The sequence below is a fragment of the Gorilla gorilla genome, chromosome 4, assembly GCF_029281585.2.
Source record: "Gorilla gorilla gorilla isolate KB3781 chromosome 4, NHGRI_mGorGor1-v2.1_pri, whole genome shotgun sequence".
NCBI classification, from domain to species: Eukaryota; Metazoa; Chordata; class Mammalia; order Primates; family Hominidae; genus Gorilla; species Gorilla gorilla.
Window position 1 is genome coordinate 23,888,248 of NC_073228.2, and position 20,481 is coordinate 23,908,728.

Below are 20,481 nucleotides of genomic sequence, written 5' to 3' on the forward strand. Positions count from 1 at the left end.
CCACCCATCGTCTGAGATGTGGGGAGCGCCTCTTCCCCACCACCCCATCTGGGAGGTGAGGAGCGTCTCTGCCCAGCCACCCCGTCTGAGAAGTGAGGAGCCCCTCTGCCCGGCAGCCGCCCCGTCTGGGAGGTGAGGAGCGTCTCCGCCCGGCAGCCGCCCCGTCTGGGAGGTGAAGAGCATCTCCGCCCGGCAGCCGCCCCGTCTGGGAGGTGAAGAGCATCTCCGCCCGGCAGCTGCCCCGTCCGGGAGATGGGGGGCAGCCCCCGCCCGGCCAGCCGCCCCGTCCGGGAGGGAGGTGGGGGGGCAGCCCCCGCCCCGTCCAGGAGGGAGGTGGGGGCAGCCCCCGCCCGACCAGCCGCCCCGTCCGGGAGGGAGGTGGGGGCCAGCCCCCGCCGGCCAGCCGCCCTGTCCGGGAGGTGGGGGGTGCCTCTGCCCGGCCGCCCCGTCTGGGAAGTGAGGAGCCCCTCTGCCCGGCTGCCACCCCGTCTGGGAGGTGTACCCAACAGCTCATTGAGAACGGGCCATGATGACGATGGCGGTTTTGTCAAATAGAAAAGGGGGAAATGTGGGGAAAAGAAAGAGAAATCAGATTGTTACTGTGTCTGTGTAGAAAGAAGTAGACATAGGAGACTCCATTTTGTTCTGTACTAAGAAAAATTCTTCTGCCTTGGGATGCTGTCCATCTATAACCTTACCCCCAACCCTGTGCTCTCTGAAACGTGCTGTGTCCACTAAGGGTTAAATGGATTAAGGGCGGTGCAAGATGTGCTTTGTTAAACAGATACTTGAAGGCAGCATGCTCGTTAAGAGTCATCACCACTCCCTAATCTCAAGTACCCAGGGACACAAACACTGCGGAAGGCCACAAGGTCCTCTGCCTAGGAAAACCAGAGACCCTTGTTCACTTGTTTATCTGCTGACCTTCCCTCCACTATTGTCCTATGACCCTGCCAAATCCCCCTCTCCAAGAAACACCCAAGAATGATCAATAAATACTAAAAAAAAAAAAAAAATCCACGCTAAAGAAACCACCCATCTATAGGTTTAAAAGATAACAGAATGAAAATAAGTCTACAACTACATACATGTAATGCTAAATAATAATTAATGGGAATTACTGAAAACATAATTTAATTTTGGTTGGATTTAAGATTAGGGAAAGCAGAATTACAATGATCCTTAAAACATTTCAATACAGAGCTACAGTGTTTATCCTACATTTATATAAAACTAATTTTCATATTTAGAAAAGAATTCTTATAGTAAATATAATATCAGAAATAAATCACTGGCTGGGTGCGGTGGCTCACACCTGTAATCCCAGCACTTTGGGAGGCCGGGGCAGGCAGACTACTTGAGCTCAGGAGTTCGAGATCAGCCTGGGCAACATGGCGAAACCCCATCTCTACAAAAAAAAAAATACAAAAATTAGCTGGGTGTGGTGGCATGTACCTGTAGTCCCAGCTGCTCAGGAGGCTGAGGTGGGAGGATCTCTTGAGCCCAGCTTGGGGAGGTTGCAGTGACCCGAGATCACGCCACTACACTCCAGCCTGGGTGACAGAGGGAGACCCTATCTCCAAAAAAAAAAAGAAAAGAAAAAGAAATCAATTTGACTTGACCTGTGAGTTACAAATATAGCAGAAGCATTATACCTTCTATACTGAAACATTCTGATGACCATCATGATATGTACATGTGTATACACACATGCATGCATACACATTCATTTAACAATGTAAAAAGGCATAACAATGGAAGCAAAGAGAACCAGTATTCAGTTCGTCATATATCGTTTAAATCTCAGAACTGTTCCTGACAATGTAAAGCAGAGGCAATAACATGCTGAAGGAGAGAGATGGAGAAAACACAGGGCCTGCAGTCTCACTGGACTCAGATGATCTATTGGGGAGTTCTAAAATACTTGTCCAGTAGCAGCACTACCCTAACCTCATTATGAATATATCTATTAGGATATCCTCAGTAATACAAACATTAGGGAATAGAATACCCAAAAAATAAATGTCGATGAGAAAGTTACACCACAGGAAGTATCTTAAATTGGTAAGTACAAAGATGTGTATGTCATAAGCTGGCAAGCAAGTCCTTACCTGGTAACCCCTCCATAGTCAAGGCCTTCTTCTCCATGAAATTTTATCGTTAATTGCTTCCAGAGATCTTTTGGTCTCATTTTCATGACCTGTCAATATGATTCCTGAAAAAAATAATTTTTAACACACTATTACTATTAGGTCCTGTTAGCCTATTACTTAATTGCTCCCTGCCAATCCGCTCAAAAAACTCAAGTCAAAATAAGGTGAAATTTGGCCAGGTGCCATAGATCACACCTGTAATCCTCAGGTGGGAGGATCACCTGAGACCAGGAATTCTAGACCAGCCTGGGCAACACAGTGAAACTATCTGTACAAAAAAGTTTTTTCTTAAATAGCTGGGCATGGTGGCAGGCGCCTGTAGTCCTAGCTACTTGGTAGGCTAAGGTGTGGGAGGACTACTTGAGCCCAAGAGTTCAAGGCTACAGTGAGCTATGATCATGCCACTGCACTCCAGCCTGAGTGACAGAGCAAGACCTTGTCTCTTTTAAAAAAATAAAGTGGCCACGTGCAGTGGCTCACACCTGTAATCCCAGCACTTTGGGAGGCTGAGGTGGGCGGATCACGAGGTCAAGAGATCGAGACCATCCTGTTTGTATGTGTATACACATATATTTGTATATATGTGTATATATTTTTTGAATATATATATGCTTACATTCTAATAAAATTAAGTTTCTTCCTTTCTTTTGCCTTTTAGAAAAAATATACACATAAAATAAGGCAAGCAAAAGCAGGCCAGGCACAGCAATGGCTCAGGCCTATAATCCCAGCACTTTGGAAGGCCAAGGCAGGGGATCACTTGAGGCCAGGAGTTCGAGACCAGCCTGGGCAACACAGTGAGGCCCCATCTCTACGAAAAATAAAAAAAATTTAAAAATTAGCTGAGCATGGTAGTGCATGTTTGTAGACCCAGCTATTCAGAAGGCTGAGGTGGAAGGATCACTTGAGCCCAGTTCAAGATCACAGTGAGCTCTGATTGCGCCACTGCACTGCAACCTGGGTGACAGAGACCCTGTCACAAAAATAATACAAGCAAAAATGATAAATACTCATAATCCAACCCACACTTAACACACCAATCACCTCCTTTCTTTTCTATGGTCACATTTTAGATATGTTTATTCTTTATATCCCACCTTTTTCCAAAAATGATTTGAGGGGACTGACAGCTGGTAAATAAGCAAACTTTGTTAAGTCCTGGTTGTCATAATCCTCTTTCATCACATCAGTAAGAGATGAAAAAGATTAATTAATTTAAAAATGTAAGGTTCATAATAGAAATTCTGAAAGGAAAACTACAGGACCCAATCTAGGCTTTTTCTGATTTCTTATATCTCCATTCACGGTACCACGTAATAAAAATAATATCTGTCACAGATCAAAAATGATAAATACTTATTGGCTCAACAAATTAAACAATGGCTCCAAAGCATTACAAGATCCTAAATCAAAGACTCGATTTGTTTGAAAGCTGCTTTATTTTAAAGCTATAGTAATCAAGACAGCACGGTATTAAAAAGAATAAACTTAAAGGGGCAGAATCACAGATAAAGAAAACAGAAGAGAGTCCAGAAATAGAATTATATGTATATTGTCAACTGATTTTTTTGTTTGTTTTGAGACAGAGTCTCATTCTGTCACCCAGGCTGGAGTGCAGTGGCACCATCTGGGCTCACTGCAACTTCCGCCTCCTGGATTCAAGGGATTCTCTTGCCTCAGCCTCCAGAGTAGCTGGGATTACAGGCGCCCGCCAGCATGCCCAGCTAACTTTTGTATTTTTAGTAGAGACGGGGTTTCGCCATGTTGGCCAGGCTGGTCTCAAACTCCTGACCTCAAGTGATCTGCCTGCCTTGGCCTCCCAAAGAACAGGCATGAGCCACCACGCCTGGCTTGTCAACTGATTTTCTACCAAGGTGCCACGACAATTCAATGGAGGAAACAAAAGTATTTTCAACAAATAGGGCTACAAAAATAGAATATCCATACGAAAAAAAAATCATGACACTTCTCACAGCATATTAAAAAATTAACTTGAAAATAAGTTTAAATGTATGAGTTAAAATTATAAATAATGCTGAAGAAAACAGAGAAAATCTTTAGAACTCTGGGTTAGAAAAAGAGTTAGGGCCGGGCACGGTGGCTCACACCTGTAATCCCAGCACTTTGGGAGGCTGAGGCGGGTGGATCACCTGAGGTAGGGAGTTCGAGACCAGCCTGGCCAACATGGGGAAACCCCATCTCTACTGAAAATAAAAAAAAAAAAAAAAAATCAGCCGGGCGTGGTCGCTGGCGCCTGTAATCCCAGCTACTTGGGAGGCTGAGTAATGAGAATCGCTTGAACCCGGGAGGCGGACGTTGTAGTGAGCTAAGATCGTGCCACTGCACTCCTGCCTGGGTGACAAGAATGAGACTCCATCTTACACACACACACACACACAAAAAGACTTAGTTAGGACTCAAAAAACATGAACCACAAAAGAAAAAAAATTGATAAACAGGTTTCATCAGCATTCAAAACTTCTTCTCTTTGGGACATCTTTTGGGGGCCGGGTGGGAGCTACGCTCCAGGAGGAAATATTTGCAAAGTATTTATCTCATAAAAGGCTTATATCCAGAATACATAAAGAATTCTCAAACTTAATAAGAAAACAATTTTAAAACATGAACAAAAGACTTAGATATTCACCAAAGATTATATGGACAATAAATAAGTGCATTAAAATATGCTTAAAACTGTACGTTATTAATGAAGTAAAAATTAAAGTATAAAGAAATATCTGTACCTACCAATTAGAATGGCTAAAATCAAAGACAATATCAAGTGCTGACTAGGATGAGGAACTACTGAAACTCATACAATGCTGGTAGAAATGCAAAATGGTACAACTTTGAAAAAACAATTATTTTTTTTTTTTTTTGAGACAGGGTCACCCATGCTAGAATGCAGTGGTGTGAGCACAGCTCACTGCAGCCTTAACTTCCCAGGCCCAATCAATCCTCCATCAGCTTCTTGGGTAGCTGGTACTACAGGCATAGGCCACCACACCTGACTGATTTTTGTATTTTCTGTAGAGACGGAGCTTGCCATGTTGCCCAGGCTGGTCTCAAACTCCTGGGCTCAAGCAATCTGCTCAGCAGATTTTTAAAAAGTTAAAATGCATACTTTTTGTATGGTGCAAAAATCCCACTCATTTACCCAAGGGCAAGAAAAACATGTTCACAAAGAGCCATGTACTCAAATGTTTATTCGTAATGGCCAAAAACTGGAAACAACAAATGTCTGTGGATATTTACAAACAGATAAACAAATTGATGTACAATGCAATATTCCTCAGGAATGAAAAGGAACAAAGTACTGATACCCAGCATGGATGAATCTCAAAAGCATTATGTTAAAAGAAGCCTCACCCAAAAGACTGCAGACAGTATGATTCCATTTACACAAAATCCTAGAAAAGGCAAAATTATAGTGACAGAAAACAGATCAGTAGTTGACAAGTTCTGGGTATTAAAGAAGACAACTGGCTATGAAGAGGTAAGAGGAAACTTTTTGGGAAGAAATGGGAAGAGCATTGCATGATTGCAATCATCTATGTGGTAATTCCTCCCAAAAAATGAATCATCACGGTTTATTTAAAAATTTAAAATTTAGGCCAGGCGCAGTGGCTCACACCTGTAATCCCAGCACTTTGGGAGGCCAAGGCAGGCGGATCACCTGAGGTTGGAAGTTCGAGACCAGCCTGGTCAACATGGAAAAACGTCTCTACGAAAAATACAAAAAAAATTAGACTGGCATGGTGGTGCATGCCTGTAATCCCAGCTACTTGGGAGGCTGAGGCCGGAGAATCACTTGAACCCCGGAGGCGGAGGTTGTGGTGAGCAGAGATGGCGCCACTGCACTCCAGCCTGGGCAACAAGAGCAAAACTGTCTCAAAATAAATAAATAAATAATTTAAACTTTATGTCTGCTATCAATTTTTGTATAAAACCAAACCAAACTGCCAATCAAACTTAAGATTAGGTTTTGATACTTTTTAATACAACATCAAAGGTGGTTTTTAAAAAAGGTAGCCAATGCCATCAGAAGCTATTCTAAAACAGAGAGTCTGTCTGAAACTATTCTTGTTCAGGAGACTGCTCGTATTTAAAAAAATTTTAATAAAATAAACAAAATTATTCACTTTGTTCAATTACTTATATGTTGGGGAGGAATCCAAGAGAAAAGAAAAATTTTAAGTGTTAACATTCAACTGTAACAAGTACCAAACACTGATACCTAGAAAACTAGCATCAGCCGGGCACGGTGGTTCATGCCTGTAATCCCAGCACTTTGGGAGGCCAAGGCAGGCGGATCGCCTAAGGTCAGGAGCTCGAGACCAGCCTGACCAACATGGAGAAACCCCGTCTCTACTAAAAATACAAAATTAGCACGCCTGTAATCCCAGCTACTCGGAAGGCTGAGGCCGGAGAATCGCTTGAATCCAGGAGGCAGAGGTTGCAGTGAGCCAAGATGGCACCATTGCACTCCAGCCTGGGTGACAAGAGCGAAACTCAGTCTCAAAAAAATAAATAAATAAATAAATATATATATAGATGAGGTCTCACTATGTTGCCCAGGCTGGTCTCGAACTCCTGGGCTCAAGTGATCCTCCCACCTTGGCCTCCCAAAGTGCTGGGATAACAGGCATGAGCCACCACGCCCAGCCAAAATTGTTCTAATCAAGCAAAAATACATATAACTGCATTCCTAAATACAAGCAATAACTAGGATTAGAGAACACAATGTATATCACACAAATATAAAGTATCTGAAATTAAATTCAAACATAGGAAGAAAATTATAAAGCTATCCTGAGCAATATGAGCCAAAGCTTAAATAAACGTAAAAACTTAGCATGCTCCTGGGTAAGAAAACTAAATAAACTTAGATGCCTCTTTTTCCCAAAGTAAGGAAATTCTAATAATAATCCCAATTAAATGTCTTTTTTTTTTTTTTTTGAGACACAGTTTCACTCTGTCACCCAGGCTGAGTGCAGTGGCATGATCTCGGCTCACTACAACCTCTGCCTCCTGAGTTCAAGTGATTCTCGTGACGCAGCCTCCCCAGTGTGCAACCACGCCCAACTAATTTTTGTATTATTAGTAGAGACAGGGTTTCACCATGTCGGCCAGGCTGGTCTCAAACTCCTGACCTCAGAAGATCCACCCTCCTCAGCCTCCCCAAAGTCCTGGGATTACAGGCGTCAGCCACCATGCCCGGCCCCAGTGAAATTTCTTATTAAACTTAACAAGTTTAATATTTATGTGGAAACAAAAAATAAGAATAGCAAAAAAAAAAAAAAAAAATTGGGAGGCCAATGCAGGCAGATCACTTGAGGTCAGGAGTTCGAGACCAACCTGACCAATATAACCCCATCTCCACCCCAAGAAAATTAGCTGGTAGTTGTGGCATGCACCTGTAATTCCAGCTACTAGGGAGGTTGAGGCAGGAGAATCACTTGAACCCAGGGGTTAGAGGCTGCAGTGAGCCAAGATCACACCACTGTACTCCCTGGGTGGCAGAGCGAGACTCCATCTCTTAAAAAAACTGACCTAGTGAGAATATTAAACTAAATTATAAAACTACAATAATGAAAACAGTATGGCACTGAACAAGAGATATATCTGACTCTATTATAATTAACTGAAAAGATACTACATCACTGTGGCAAGGAAGAACTGGTTAATAAATAATGATGAGATGGCTAAATAGGAATTGAAGGGGGAATAGTTTATTAAAGCATTTTTAAAAAACACTAAATATAACGTACTTATTCATCAAACTCCTTGAAGAAAAAGGTTTTCCAAGTATAGAACAGGAAAAACAAAACAAAAGTTGGACAGATTTTGACTCCTAAGATAACACATTTCTACATGTCCAAACAATGACCAATATTAAAAGACAAATAATTCACCATGGAAATGTTTGTAGCAAATATGACAACAGATTAATATATTTGTAAGTATCAGGTAGATCAATAAGAAAAACACTAAGGCTTTAACATAACTAGGACAAGGCCAAACAAATCAATGAAAATAAATATGATTAGTAAACAGACATGAAAATATTCTGCTTCACGAATGTTTAAATGGCACATGCCATGAAATTAGCAAAATATTTAAAATGCAATTAGCTAATGCTTATAACAGAATAGTAAAAAGGGACATCTTTATTTACTGCTGCTCTAAACAGGCCCAACTCTTTTAAGAAAGAGCCTAAAGGAAAAATTAATCACAAAACCTTAAAAATATCCACACACTTGAACTCACTAACACTATTTTTTATGGAAGCATCCTAAAAAAACAAAAATCCTCTAAAAAAAATCAAAGTTACCTACACCAAGATGTTTACAGCAATTATTTGTAATAAAAAATTTGGAAATAAATGTTCAAACAAGAAAAAAAATCTGAACGATGGCTGCTGTTGAATCTTCTTAACCAGTTATCCTAAAACCAGTCTTCACGGCTCCCATTCCAGTCCATCCTCCATATTGCTCCCAGATTGTGTCTAAACAACAAATATATCAATGCTTAAAATCCTGCAATGGCTCCCACCACCTTAAAAAAAATGAACCTCTTGGCACACTATAATAAGGTCCTAAACTAGGTTGGTCCCTGTCCAAGAGCCTCACCTCTTGCCACTCATACCCAGTGCATTAGCCATAAAGAATACATGCAGAACTATTCGGAACTATTTATAGCTCTCCGGCATTCATTAAATAAAATGCCAAAAAGGTCTTAATCCATGCTCACACAAGGATCCTAACTTCATGGAACTTAAAGCATAGGAACAATAGATGCCTATCAGTGGGTTAGGTCTGATACTAAAAGAAGAGCTTCTTAGAGTCACAGAGGACAGTTCAACTCAGGTCAGGGAAAGTTCTAGGGATAACAGTAATCCTTGAGTTGAGCCTTAAAATGATGGGCAAGTATTGCTAGGGGCGAGTGCAATTCCAAGTGAACAGAATATGTCAATTTTATTTTTCCACACAAATTCTAATAAACTTGTAATAAGCTTTCTAGACAACTTTGGTTGTGACATGTACTTCTCCAACTTTCAGTTTCTCCTATCACTTAGAGCTACTATGAAAATTAAAAGTGATAATAGATATGAACTTAACATAGCATCTGGCACTTAAACTTTCAATACATGTCAATCATACAGAAACACGTAACAATGCTGATTACAACGGCGTATTTCAAGGGTTCAGCATTCTTAGACAAAGAAAGTATCAGTAAACAAAAATGAAGGCAAAGAGAAAAACTAGTAAGAACAAGTTAAATGACCTATCACCATTTAGCCAGGGTGAAATACTTCTCTCTACAGGTCCTAATGAGATCCTCACATTGCATATGCAACAAAAGAATAATTTATATTCATAATTATACTGAATCATGAATAAAACATTAAGTTCTACTAAGTATGATCTATTTGAAAAGAGGAGGACATATTACATCTTTAAGACTCTCACCAAGAAAGACTAAAATAGGCCAGGCATGGTGGCTCACACCTGTAATCCCAGCACTTTGGAAGGCTGAGGCAGGAGGATCTCCTAAGTGGAGAAGTTCAAGACCAGCCTGGGCAACCTGGAGAAACCCTGTATCTACTGGAGGAAAAAAAAAAAAGTAAAAAAATTAGCCAATCACAGTGGCGCGTACCTGTAGTCCCAGCTACTTGGGAAGCCAAGGTGGGAAAAGCACTTGAGCCAGGAGATCAAAGCTGCAGAGAGCCGGGATCACTCACTGCACGCTGTTGCCACTGCACTCCAGCATGGGCAATAGAATGAGACTCTGCCAAAAAAATAAAAAAGGCTAAAATAAAATCTTGTATGCCTAAGTATGACCCTTCATTTATCTTGAAAACTGAGTTATGCTAAATGAGATGTTAGTATGCTGTGATAGTAACAGCTCAACCAACAAGAAAAAAGTAAAAGTGATGACTAAAATACACAGACTTTACTATGAATACCAAACTACATCAAGGACCTTGACATGTTCTACTGCCTGCCTGAAGAGGGTTAGACTAGTAGACAGGATTTAAGAGAAAAGGAAAGAGCTCAGCTACATTGTCTTCCTCCTCAGAAACCAAGAAAAATAAAATGAACTGGGGACATTCAAATCACTAACACCTGTAGTATATAAAAGTCATTATGGGCTGGGTGCAGTGGCTCACACCTGTAATCCCAGCACTTTGAGAGGCCAAGGCGGGCAGATCACCTGAGGTCAGGAGTTCAAGACCAGCCTGGCCAAAATGGGGAAACCCCATCTCTACTAAAAATACAAAAAAAATTAGCCAAGCATGGTGGCGGGTGCCTGTAATCCCAGCTACTCGGGAGGCTGAGGCAGGAGAATCGCTTGAACCTGGGAGGCCGAGGTTGCAGTGGGCCGAGATTGGGCCATTACACTTCAGCCAAGAGCAAAATTCCATCTTAAAAAATAAATAAAATCATTATGGTGTATAGGCATACTTAAAAGCCTGTCAAACAGAATGACGCTATAATTTTTAAAGCCTTGGATCGATAAAATATGTAATGTACCAAGATTAAGATGCTAGCATATCTAAAGGGAAATTTTTAAAGTTAAATTTCCTTATAGACAAGTTTAACCTCCTTATTGCCAAGGGCTTTGAAATTAATAACATGAGAAACAGCATACAAAAACATTAAATGTATAAAAAGGTCTGAAATAAATGTTCTGGAGGAGTAATCTTATTCTACTTCTCCATACCTAAGAATTTAAAATATTAGAAATTACACTAAGCTGCTTTTTCCAGCCTTTGGTTTTCAGAAACAATAATGGTCTAAAAAATTATCCCAAAGTTTTTACTGTAAAGAATATTTTTCTAGGCCGGACACCATGGCTCATGCCTGTAATCCCAGCACTTTGGGAGGCCAAGGTGGGCGGATCATGAGGTAAGGAGATCGAGACCATCCTGGCTAACACGGTGAAACCCCGTCTCTACTTAAAATACAAAAACAAAGTTAGCCGGGCATGGTGGCGGGCGCCTGTAGTCCCAGCTACTCGGGAGGCTGAGGCAGGAGAATGGCGTGAACCTGGGAGGCGGAACTTGCAGTGAGCCGAGATTGTGCCACTGCACTCCAGCCTGAGCGACAGAGCAAGACTCCGACTCAAAAAAAAAAAAAAAAAAAAAGAATATTTTTCTATCCAACCCATTGGAAGAAAAACCTGTATAAGATAGTCATATAAACATAATGATATAGAAATTATACATTTTGTCATCAATGTTATAGAAATAGTAGTTGAAGTTAATAGTGTTACCACACAGCCCATTTTAATGATCATATGTTAATGTGTCATAAAGAACGGAAGTAGCTTGATGGATGAAATCGGATTCTAACCCCCAATTGCCTGAGGAATCTAAAATTTGGGATTAAATTATTAAATTAGCCCCACCTTGTTAGCGTTGACAAACACCAAACAGTTCACTGATAGTGGTTTTAAGAATAATATGTGGAAACATCTAATATCAATTGTGGGCAGAGATCTCATGGTTTAAATGTTTCCTTTTCTTCAGAAACAGAGTGTGTATGAGTGTGTGAGAGTGTGTGTGTGTGTGTGTGTGTCACTACGCAAGAAATGTTGATACCTTTCAGTAAAGGGACAATTCCACAATAAGGTTATTACCAAGTAACTGAAGTTTATACAGCATCTTGAAATCAAAGGTACTCTATAAATTTAAAATACTAATATGTTATTAACTTAAAGCAAAGAACAATAATTTTAAAACATCTTATAGCCCAAGTGTATTGTAAACCAAATATAAATTCACTGTGGGATCTGTCTTTTTTTTTTTTAAGTTATTTTTTTCCTCTATTAGGGAACCCAGATCTAAATGAACTGTCACTTAGTCTAAAGGTATGCCAAACATTTCTTAAGGTCTTCACAAAGAATCAACTTTTTTTTTTTTTTTTTGAACAAAATGAGGCCTAGGTTAAGTATTTTATTTGGCTTCTCAAGATGGACTGAGAAGTTGGGCACCAGCTCCAGACCAATTCTTGGACACACATCAAACACAGCCCTGTCATTTATCCAGTCAGTCAAAACAATATTTCCATCTAACCCTTTAATGTTTATGTCCTTAAAAGCTGCTAATTGAATCCAGTTCTTGAGATCTAGTTGCTAAAATCTATACAATCTTAATTTGTACATGATGAACAAAAATAAAAAAAAATATGTTAACTTTCCTGGCAAAACAGAAGAGACTCCACTGTAACCAAAGAAGGACAATGTTTTTAATATTTGTCAAATTTTAAGAGAAAACTATTCAGAGACAAATAGTTGTAAGAAACTCAGAGTACCTCAAACTGTTTTTACTATTAAGAGGACACAGGGTATTTAAAATTCCTCAGAAAAACCTGAAACAAAATCACTCTATAAATGTAGCTCAATATTCCCTCTTCCCCTAAAAGATAAGCATAATCTTTCCTCTTAACAAACTTTACATACAGATTTTTATAATGTATCTTAGGCAGTACAGAAACTGCAGATAAACACTTTAAGATCTATTGAGTCATACTAAAAACCTCAACTCATTTTATCTGCAGAAAATCAAAATCCCTACTTTTTCCTCATTTTCTCTATATAGCCCAGAGGAAAGTAAATGGAAACAGCCTATTTCTGATGCTTTCTGCACACCTGGGATCACATGTTCTTTGCACAATCACTGACTCCAGATAGTAACAGCAACAGATAAACTCCAAAGCAACAAAGATCCACTACAAAGGTTTCCACTGACTCCTCCCAATATAAGGACACTGAATGGGGGTGGGGGGGAATATAAGTATCCTCCAATCCAGGTTTTCCATTAAGAACCACTCAGTTAATGATTCCTGGCAATTTTCCCTAGGGAAAGGAAAACTGTCATGAAGGTAATACATTATCTACATTGCAGCCAACATGCATTCAAGCTAAATTCTCAAATACCAAATTCACTGCAAGTTTTCATCCAGCAAGTTTAGCCAGTGGACTGGGATGTGACACACAAGCATTCAACTGCAAAATTAGTCCAAATAAATCTCAAAGTCTAGTGTGGGCAAATATAATTACAGTTTATTAGTACATGTGCACGCACACACAAATCCTCTACGGAAAATTATCTTTCTCACCATTCACCCAAATATAAACGTGGACAATTTATCAGGGGTAAATGGTGAAGGTAGGATAACGCCATGATTCCAATTCCTTCTCAAACCAAATACAAGTTCTCCTAAAACGGGGGTGGCATGTCCCTGTAAGAATACCAAAAATGGCACTGTAAGCAAAACGTACCTGTAATGTTAAAGATTTCATGCACCTGGAATCAAACACTTTGTAAGTGTAGAGTCTTCTATCTAGCAACCCCTCCGGACATTCTTTTCCATTTCGAAAAAGGAAGGGGGAGAGTGGGGAGAGTAACAGAAAGTTTGTTCGAAAATTTGTATGAGGACATACTTAGAGTTGTACCCCCTCCGCCCCCCCCACCAAAAAAAAAGTGTGTTTTTAAAGCAGGTCTGGAGCTAGAAGTGAGACACAAGTTCTGCGGCCTATAAGGAACAACCCCAAACATGCCACCCTACAATCAGACACTTCCAAAACACAGTGTACAATGAGCCCGAGCGGTCGGATCAGACAGGCACACCGGAAGTCAACCTGTCTCCCCTCCTCAGAGAGACGTGAGTTTAAGGTGTGTGACCCTGGCAGCGGTGGCCGGCGGCGGGGAGTAAAGGTTTTTCACGCGGGCATAAGTGGGTGTGTAAGGTAACAACCCAGGAACACACACGCACACCCTCCCGTTAAGCGCTCCATCTTTAAGGAGTGTTTACTGCGCGCAGTCAGCAACCGGATTCAATAATCCTCGCCACGGGAGCTCTTCATCCCCTTCACGATCTCACCTGGCCGGTAGCCCAGGGGCTGCTCCCCCGAGCCCCGGGAGGCAGTGTCGGGCTCCTTGACCAAGACTTTCCGACCTGAAACCCGCCTGCGATGCGAACTGGTGTATCCTCCCCTCCACAAAACACCACCCCCCCACCACGAGTCATCCTCGGCTTTTTAAACAATGTCCAAACCGGAACAAGTGGTTTTCCAATTGCTCTCTCTGAACTAGGCCTTCCCACACCTCCGACCCCCAACTCACCACTGATCGCGACCCTGGCCCTTTCCAAGGCCACAGGCACGCCCGCCAGCTCGCCCACCTCACGGCTGCCCAGCCCGGCCCGCCGCGCCCCCCTCACCTGTCAGGCACACTTCGACAGGCCCGTTCCTAACGCCTCCGAGGTTAGACATGTCCCTGGCGGCTGGGGCGGCGGGCGGGACGGGGGCGACGGCGAGGCGCGGCGGAGTCACCACAGCGGCCGGGGCTGGGGCCCGAGCAGCCGGCGACGCGACCGCAGCGGCCTGAGGGTCCCGGATGTGCCAAGCGTCGTCGCCATGAGCCGCAGAGGGAGCGAACGCCGCGGCCTTTCCCTCCTCTAGGCGAGGCCCAGTAGCGGACAGGGCTGGTCAGCTGAGGTGGGCGGTGCTCGGCGGCACCGGAGCAGGACTGTGGACTTGGCCGCTTCCTCCTCCACCCGCCCTCTTGTCTGAGTGACCCCGGACCTGGGGCCGCCGCGGCCATTTGTCGGCTCCGGGGGGCGAGGTGGGGGGAGATGGGAGGCGGGGCCGGTGGGGTCAGGGGGTCGGGGCCGGCGGGCGGGCACCGGCACTCAGGGAAGGTGTGAGCTGCCGCCGAGAGTCCCAGGCGGAACGCGGGGAGGGAGCAGGCAAGGAGCAAAGTGGCGGCGGGAGCGGCAGCTGTGACACCTGGAGAGGTTTAGTGTCCGGTCCACTCAAGGGAGAGTTTTAGGCCAAGCAGGGCCGACTGCATTTATTAGACGCCCACAGCGTGCAGGGCGCTCCAAGAGGCTGGGGCGAGGAAGATTAGAACCGAGTCTGCTACCCGCCGGGAACGTGGCGTATTTCGGGCGAGGGAAGAGACAGCATTCCCACGCCGATGGTTCCAGCAAAGCCCCAGGAGTGCTCTGTTCCTGGTCTTGTAGTTGACACCTCCATCCGGGACTCACCTGGTGGAGAAGATCGGGTTACCTGCAGAGTCCCGCTCTTTTCAGGTGCAGCCAAGGATAGGGAGATGATACGTCTTAAAGGATTAACAAGATAAACCTTGGAGAGTAACGTATGAAGAGTTGTTCATACACTACTGTATCTCAGGAGCAGAAAGATAATAAAAACTTTCTAAAAATGTACCATATCCTTTGACCTTGTAACTGTACTGCTAAATTTTTTTTTTTTTTTTTTTTAGACAGGGTCTCCCTCTGTCTCCCAGACTCACTGCAGTCCCAACTTCCCAGGCTCAGGTGATCCTCCCACCTGAACCTCTGCAGTAGCTGAGACCACAGTGTGCAGCACCACTACACCCCACTAATTCTTGTATTTTTAGTAAAGACACGTTTAGGAGAGACATTTAGGTTTCTCTATGTTGCCCAGGCTGGTCACGAACTCCTGACCTCAAACGATCTGCCTGCCTTGGCCTTCCGAAGTGCTGGGATTACAGACCTGAGCCACCGCCCTCAGCCCTATTGTGTCTGGAATCGGTGGGCTCTTGGTCTCACTGACTTCAAGAATGAAGCCACAGACCCTGGTGGTGTTACAGCTCTTAAGGTGGCGCGTCGGGAGTTCGTTCCTTCTTGACGTTAAGATGTGTTCGGAGTTTTTTCCTTCAGGTGGGTTCTTGGTCTCGCTAGCTCAGGAGTGAAGCTGCAGACCTTCGTGGTGAGGATTATAGCTCTTAAGGCGGCGTGTCCTGCGCTGTTTGTTTCTCCTGGTGAGCTTGTTGTTTCATCGCCTTTAGGTGAGAAGCTGGAGACTTTCGCGGTGAATGTTACAGCTCATAAAAACAGTGTGGACCCAAACAGCAAAAGACTGACACATTTCACACTGTAGAAGGAAACCTGAATGAGTTACCACTGCAGGCTCTGGCAGCCTGCTTTTATTGTCTTATCTGGCCCCACCCTCATCCTGCTGATTGGTAGAGCCAAGTGGTCTGTTTGGACAGGGCGCTGATTGGTGTGTTTACAATCCCTGAGCTTGATACAAAGGTTCTCCATGTCACCATAAGATTAGTTAGATACAGAGTATGGACACAAAGGTTCCCCAAGGTCCCACCAGAGCAGCTAGATACAGAGTGTCTATTGGTGCATTCACAAATCCTGAGCTAGATACAGAGTGTCGATTGGTGCATTCACAAATCCTGAGCTAAACACAGGGTGCTGATTGGTGTGTTTACAAACCTTGAGCTAGATACAGAGTGCTGATTGGTGTATTTACAATCCCTGAGCTAGACATAAAGGTTCTCCAAGGCCCCACTAGAGTAGCTAGATACAGAGTATCCACTGGTGCACTCACAAACCCTGAGCTAGACATAAAGATTCTCCAAGACCCCACCAGACTCAGAAGCCCAGCTGGCTTCATCCAGTGGATCCCCCACCGGGGCTGCAGGTGGAGCTGCCTGCTAGTCCCGCGCCATGTGCTCGCACTCCTCAGCCCTTGGGTGGTCGATGGGACTGGGCGCCGTGAGCAGGGGGCGGTGCTTGTCGGGGAGGCTCAGGCTGCACAGGAACCCACAGAGGCGGGGGAAGGCTCAGGCATGGCGGGCTGCAGTTCCGAGGCTTGCCCGGCGGGAAGGCAGCTACGGCTCAGCGAGAAATTGAGCGTAGCGCCGGTGGGCTGGCACTGCTGGGGGACCTAGTACACCTTCCGCAGCCGCTGGCCCGGGTGCTAAGTCCCTCATTGCCCGGGGCCGGCAGGGCCGGCCGGCTGCTCCGAGTGTGGGGCCCGCCAAGCCCTGGCCCACCCGGAACTCCAGCTGGCCCGCAAGCGCTGCATGCAGCCCCGGTTCCAGCTCGCGCCTCTGCCTCCACACCTCCCTGCAAGCTGAGGGAGTGGGCTCCCGCCTTGGCCAGCCCAGAAAGGGGCTCCCACAGTGCAGCGGTGGGCTGAAGGGCTCCTCAAGTGCCGCCAAAGTGGGAGCCCAGGCAGAGGAGGCGCTGAGAGCGAGCGAGGGCTGTGAGGACTGCCAGCACGCTGTCACCTCTCACTATTCTTGACAATAATACAGAAGATGTTCTTTGCTCTATTCCATTAAAAACAAAAGGGGAATGAGGGAACAGCATAATGGTCCAGGAACCGCATGGTTTTTTATGCAGCCATTTAACTATTTTAATGAAGATCATATAATATGGAAGAATGTATATGTAATGCAAAGTTTAAAAACAGAATAAAAGTTGTATGCATATACATGCGAAAGTGTCTAGCACAATGTAAACTAGTAAGGACAACAGCGTGGGGGATTTTTTTTGAGACGGAGTCTCGTTCCGTCGCCCAGGCTGGAGTGCAGTGGCGCCATCTCGGCTCACTACAAGCTCCACCTGCCGGGTTCACACCATTCTCCTGCCTCAGCCTCCCAAGTAGCTGAGACTACAGGCGCCTGCCACCACGCCTGGCTAATTTTTTGTATTTTTAGTAGAGACAGGGTTTCATCGTGTTAGCCAGGATGGTCTCAATCTCCTGACCTCATGATCCGCCCGGCTCGGCCTCCCAAAGTGCTGCGATTACAGGCGTGAGCCACCGTGCCCGGCCGCGTGGGGGATTTTTTATGTGATTCATTAGTTTTGCTTTAGGCTGTTATAACATTAATGCAATTTTAAATGTTTTGGATTAATATATTTTAATCCTTATTCCATGCCAGTCATTTATTTTAATGAATCAGTGAAGTCACTTCTCCAAATAGTTACCTCCGAGAGCATTTGATCAGTTTGGATACAGCCCTACAATTAAAGTAATCCAAAAAAGTATATGAAGTTCTAGACATCACACTAAAAATACCACAGATAGGCTGGGCACGGTGGCTTACGCCTGTAATCCCAACACTTTGGGAGGCCGAGGCGGGCGGATCATTTGAGGTCAGGAGTTTGAGACCAGCCTGGCCAACATGGTGAAACCCCGTCTGTACTAAAAAAAAAATACAAAAAAATTAGCCAGGCGTGATGGCTTATGCCGGTAGTCCCAGCAATTAGGGAGACTGAGGCACGAGAATCGCTTGAACACAGGAGGTTGCAGTGAACCGAGATCACACCCCTGCACTTCAGCCTGGGTGACAGAGCAAGACTCCATATCAAAAATAAATAAATAAATAAAAATAAAAATACCAGAGATAGTGCCAGCAATTCATTCAACAAATATTAAGTGGCCATTTTGTGCAAAGCAATGAACAAGGTCCTTTAGAAATGCTTCCTTGTACTACAAACATATACAAATCAATGTGAACAATAGCTGCTACCACAATTTAAGAGGCCAGACGGTGGCAAAAAGCTTAGCAAACTGTTTCACACATTCACATTTACCTTATTTTTATGGCACATGCTTTGTTCCGAACCATCCAATGAACATAATTTGTAGTCTTGTATTAGGTAATAGAAGTTAGGATTTCAGAACGTAATGGGAGACTTGCGGGAGACTGCTTGTTTTGAAGTTGAAAGCAGTACATTCAAATATGTAAGTAACAGCATAGAAAAATGTATATAGGGTTAACGTGCAGAGGTTTGTATTTAGGCTTTCCTGTAAGGTTAAATCCTGTTGTTTAAAACAAATATTCAGATAAGAATAACACTTTAAAACCATTCAAGAGCTGGGCATGGTGACTCATGCCTGTAATCCTAGCACTTTGGGAGGCCGAGGCAGAGGAATCACTTGAGCCCAGGAGTTTGAAACCAGCCTGGGCAACATGGCAAAATCCCATACCTACAAAAAATTAGCTGGAAGTGGTGGCATGTACCTACAGGCCCAGCTACTCAGAAGGCTGAGATAGGAGGATCACCTGAGCCGAGCCCGTGGAGGTCAAGGTTGCAGTGAGCCGTGATCATGCCACTCATTCCAGCGCCACTGCATTCCACCCTCGGCAGCAGACTGAGAATATCACAAAAAAAAAAAGAAAATCAATATACTGGTAATGATTTTTTTTAAGTAGTTACATGGATGTTCATTTTATTGTTTTCCTTGCCATGTTAAATATTATTTGACATTGACCAAAACCTTTTTTTTAAAGTAACTAAACATTTAAAATGAAGTAAAATAAATGAAAAAATAAAACAGAATAGGGGCCGAGCGTGGTGGCTAATGCCTGTAATCCCCACACTTTGGGAGACCAAAGTGGGAGGATCACCAGAGCCCAGGAGGTCGAGGCTGCAGTGAGCCATGATCATGCCATTGCACTCCAGCCTGGGCAACAGAGTAAGACCCTACCTCAAAAAAACAAACACACACAAAAACAGAACACTCCTAATAGGAAAGTCATTTTGAAGGCCTCTCTCAAGTGAGTGGCCACAACTAGTCCAGGCCACTAGATTTCAGATTTCAGAGATGATTGGGTTAGAAACCTTAAAAAAAAAAAAAAAAGTCTCTATGTTTCTCTTCCCTTGGGTTTATGTTTATGTCTCCAAAGGGGGATATATGTACATTATAATGACAACATGTAGGGAATTACCAGATTAATAGCCGGAACTTGGGAAAGATAAGACGGAAGATTAAGGGATGGGAATCTTACGTAAAATGAATTATATACATTCAGGTATAAAATCTTTGAGGAAAGGAAAATACCATTGGACATGAAAACAGGACCATTCTTTTTTTATTATTATTATTATTTATTTATTTATTTTTTTAAATGTTTATAGGTTTATTTAACAATGTGAAGTAGTCCTGGGAAGTTGTACTTTGAGCAAGGTCCGCAAGCAGTATTCCTGCACTTCTCCAGTCATGCCCCAGCGCCAGGTCGGAAGCTGTCCACATGCGGGGATGGAGCCTGGCATCCTGGACCCACAAGGACAGGGCCCTGAATATGGACTTAGCAGAACAAAGTTGGGAAGGCAACTGCACTCACCCCTTGTGCCTCCTGTGGTACCTGCCCTTCACGGTTCCTGGTGGGGACACTCAGTCACCAGCTTCATGGCTGGACTCAGATGACACAACGCCAGGAAAAAAATTAAAAGCCCCATTACCCTTTCCAATGCCTAGATAAAATAGATGTCTAATAAAAACCCGCCAATAATCATTTATTGTTTGTTTATATACAATAGAAGCCTCTTTTTTAATGGGTGTGGGATAAGGACGATGATGGCCTATGGGGCTCCCTGTCTTACAGCCCTTGTCCTCAGGCCATGATTTGACCTCAGAATGATGGTGACTCTAGCAAGGCACTGGGAAGCCAGATTCTGCTGCATTTGTGTGCAAATCCTCTATGAGTTACAAATGGCTCCATGCATCAGCAAAACCTCTTAGT

General features: G+C 43.7%; 1 long non-coding RNA gene across 1 annotated transcript in view; it reads right to left on the minus strand.

The window, feature by feature from the left end:
- LOC109026911 (uncharacterized) overlaps positions 1-16,109 on the minus strand; it is a 29,211-nt gene extending 13,102 nt beyond the window's left edge. Inside the window, exons 1-2 of the long non-coding RNA XR_010133737.1 lie at positions 14,384-16,109; positions 2,112-2,215 (exon numbers count right to left, since the gene is read on the minus strand). This is a non-coding gene — a long non-coding RNA (uncharacterized lncRNA). The remainder of the gene's footprint in view (positions 1-2,111; positions 2,216-14,383) is intronic.
- Between the last annotated feature and the right edge of the window lie 4,372 nt (positions 16,110-20,481).